Here is a 4,369-nt window from a genome sequence, read left to right as displayed (position 1 = left end):
TCAGAGGACTCCACAAATCAATAAGGAAAGGGGCAAACGTGCCGGTTAGCAAAATGAGCAAAGGATCTGAACAGGCAGGTTGCTAAAGAGAAAACCCAAAGGCCAATAAGTATTTGAAAAGATGCTCAGTCTGACTGATAACCAGGAAAATGCAAATTAATACAAGATACAATTTCAGACCCATAATACTGACAAAAATTTGAACACCTGTATATACTGAACACTGTAGGAATGTGAGGCTAAAGTAAGTTACACACCGCTGGTGGGGAGCAGAAAACTGTGGCACCCGTTGGAAAGCCATTCAGCTGTATCTAATAAGGTCACAGACGCTCATATGTTCCTGCCCTTGGTATATACCAAAGAAACTCCCACATGTGTACCACATGTGGTACAAAATTCAGAACAACCTAAATTTCCCTCAGTAGGAAAATGTATAAATGAATTGTATATCTTCAAACAATAGGTAAATGAATGAAGCAGATGAGCTCCATGTATCAGTATAGATAACTCTTAAAAACATAGGTTAAGGGAAAGGCAAGTTGCAGAATTACAATAGCATGCATGAGTATTAACAAACCCCAGGGCAGACAAGGATGGGAATGAGATGGGACAGTGTTATATGCGGGGCTTCCATTTTATCTGTTGAATATGCATCAAACACGATCAAGTGTTGGGAAAGCTCAGGGGCGGTAGACGTATGAGTTAAGTGTTACCTATAAGAAAAAAAAAAAAGAGCGACCTGATTTGGGACTGCAGCTAACAGCTGTGGGCTCTTTCACTTATGAGCTCCATCCTCAGGTGAGTTCGCGAACTTGCCAGAGCTCTCACTGCGCCACATACATGCCGGGTGTTGGGATACTTAACACTCTTTCACGGGAAGCCTTTATGGTTCTGATTCTGGTGTCTCCTGCCTGCTGTCTCTCTGAACTCTTGTTCATGGCTATCTGTTTCCTTATGACATTGGGATTGTTGAGAGTGCGTTCAGATTGCTTGGAACTTTCTCTGGGAGAATTCTCAGAGGCCTGACTTTAAAGTGTTTTCCACCAGGGAGGATATATGTTTTCCAGAGCCTGTGGCACTACAAAAGCAGGGCCACTTTAAACTTTTGCCCTGAGGGCTTTTCTTTTTCCGGAGTACCCCGATAGCGCTGTGTGTGGGTGGAGATCTATTGTGAGGGCGTTTTGGGGTCATCAGTTCTTGCCGTTGTTTTATCTTCATCCGATACTGAGGTTTGAGACGATCAGTTTTCCTTGTTGCTACATGAAAAGCTCATTCTTTCGACTTTACGTTCATACTAAACACGTAGCCCTGTGGCACCCAGCATAAAAGTGGAGGAATAGGAACCATTACGGTGCTCTCTGCTTTGTGTCGATTCTGGGTTTGGGTCTCCATCCCCTGAATTCATGGATACCATTGAGAATGGGAATGCAACTTCATCTGGGTTTAGTTAAAATCCTCAAGGTGAAAGCCAGTTTCAGTTCTTTGCCTGCTCTGATTTTCACTTAGTTTTTTGCCTCTGAGAATTCCTTTCTTTTTTTGCCAATTCTTCAATGCATTTTCAAAGATTTTTTCCCTTAATTTAATTCAGCATTAAAAAAATTTTTATGTGAGATGTTTCCTGACGATATCTCATTCATGATACTGATGGAAAATGAACTTGTGTGTTCTTTTAAAAAGATTATGTGAAATCATACCTGGGATTTGCATTAAAATAATTCCATCCCCCCACCCCCACCCCACCACCGAAAGCCCTACAAGATTGGCCAAATTAGGTGATAGGTACAAAGGAATTCGTTACGCTATTCCTTCTACTTTTATGTTTGCTTGAAAATGTCCTTAATAAAATTTCAGAATCCAGAGGTTTGATCACAAAGGGCTCCCTTTTCTGTTCCTCTCAAGGGCTGTCTAACCTGGACTACCTTTTTGCTGCCAGCCACAGTGCCTATACACCTTTCTACTCTCAATACATATAAAAATGTAAACATTTGAAAATAAAAATTATATGTTTTACCAGGAGCTATGGTTTACGGTCTTTACTCTGTCCCAGATGAGCAGCTTCCCCACGGCCTAGGCAGGAGGTGTTAGTATCTCCATGTGCAGAGGAGGAAACAGGCTCAGGGAGGTTCAAAGTAACTTGTTGATAATGACGTATTCCTCCAGTGACGGGGCCGCGAACTCAAACTCAGTGACCACAAATCATTCCGTGTCTGGCTGGCTGCTCCTTTTTTTATTTTATTTTATTTTATTTTTTTAATGTTTATTTATTTTTGAGAGAGAGAGAGAGCAGGGGAAGGGCACATTGAGAGGGGGACAGAGGATTCAAAGCCGGCTCTTTGCTGACAGCAGTGAGCAGCCCAAGGGGGGCTCCAACTCATGAATTGTGAGATCGTGACCTGAGCTGAAGTCGGACGCTCAACCGACTGAGCCACCCAGGCTCCCCAAAGTTCACGCTTCTAACCACCACAGTCGATTGGCTCCCACCACATGTACTTTACCAGAAAGAAAAAAACAAAGGCATAAGCTCCTGCTCCATTTGGAACCTGTCAGTGTCTTCTTCCCACTAGCTTAGGGGAAGAGATGCTTCACGTTCTTTCCCCTCCTGCGTTCTACAGTCCTACTGTCTGCACCTCACTGGACCTTTCCCTCACCTCCTCTGCCTTCCCAGGCCTGTGTCTCCAACTTCCTGCTGGGAATTTCCTGTTAGCCATTCCTGGCAACCAGCTCTTGTGGCCGTAATGTCTTTAAGCCCACGGCTCATCCCCAGGGAACTGTGAGGCCTTGAATATGTAATAGGCTCCTACCAGTTTCTGCCCACCAGCCTCTTATTTCTCCGGACTGATCTGTATTTCATACAAGTTACTTGCCCTAAAACACTGCTTTTGTGTGGACTCTGTCCTAAGAACTTCAAGTCTTCCTAGGACTTAGAGCTGGAATGACAAACACGGGTCACAGAAGAGCCCCTCGGTACTCCCCTGCCATCCCTCACTCTTATCTGAGCACACAGTGCTCAAAGATCACAACCATCTTCTCTCTCAACCCAGGACTCCTTGGAATCCCAACTAGTCAGGTGCACACAGGAGACACTCTTCTTGCACTGTGGCCTAGAGCCCTGGGGGTAACCTCCTGCATGCACGGTCAAGACCTCCCCAATAATGGTTTCATTCTTCAAGTGAAATCTCTATGGATCCTTGCATGAGCCCTACTATTCTAGCCAAACTGCTCTATTCACTGTCCCAGGGACACGTCGGGCACTTTCTCATCTTGGCCTTTGCTCTTTGCTTATGCTGTTTTCTAAATTTTGCTTCCCACGCCCTCTATGCTTTCCATCGAACCCTCTCCCCTGCTCAGATTCCAGCTCAGATTCTAGCTTTTTAAAAAAATTGAAGTATAGTTGACATACAATGGTATGAGTTTCAGGTGTACAACATAGTGATTTGACAACTCTATATGTTATGCAGCGCTCACAACAATAAGTGTACTTACATCTGTCACCATGCAATGTTATTATAATATTATTGACAATATTCATTAGGCTGTACTTTTTATCCCTGTGACTTATTTATTTTATAACCAGAAGCTTGTATCTCTTAATCTCCTTTACCTATTTCACTCATCCCCCCCAACTGCTCCCCTCTGGCAACCACCAGTTTGTTTTCTCTGTTTACGAGTCTGCTTCGTTTGTTTGTTTTGTTGTTTAGATTTCACATATAAGTGCAATCATATTACACGATCTATTTGTGTAATAGAGTGCAAGTTCATCTGCCCAATGCACAGCAAAACCAATCACTGGGACACTGAGTATGTAGGAAAGAAAGGGTTTATCCTTGAGGCAGCCAAACGAGGAGACAGAAAGCTAGTTCAAATCTGTTTCCTGGACTGAGATTAGAACAAGTTTTTTTTATAATCATAGGGATGGGATTACATACATATTGATGAAAAAGGTGGAGAAATTTATGACTATTCATGAGGAAAGATGAAGCATGTGCACTGTGCAAACATAGATGTAAAATGTATCCCATGTTCACTCTGGGGTGGACACTTAACATTAAAATGAGGCAAAATTCACCCTCTGACATCAGGAGGTTATTTTAGGATTAGGAGAGGAGCTACAGGCATGCTCCTAGAGCCTGTATAAACTGGATGTGGTTTTGGGCTCATTAATCTAGGGTAAGAAATGCAGGCTCATTCTTGGTCGTACGGTGGAACAATATCAATGACCCTTCCTGTGGATTTGTTCATGGAGTCTGAAAAGAAACAATGGTTGATGAGGGAGAAACAGGTGTCTGAAAAATAAGCTTTAAATTTCTTGTTAGTTTCAATCAAGTTGATTGCCCCAACTAGACATGCCATTTTGCATCCTCCCCTTCTT

This window comes from Felis catus, chromosome A2 (genome assembly GCF_018350175.1).
Source record: "Felis catus isolate Fca126 chromosome A2, F.catus_Fca126_mat1.0, whole genome shotgun sequence".
Classification (NCBI taxonomy): Eukaryota; Metazoa; Chordata; class Mammalia; order Carnivora; family Felidae; genus Felis; species Felis catus.
The sequence above is the reverse complement of the archived record's forward strand: the minus strand, read 5'-3'. Positions refer to the sequence as shown.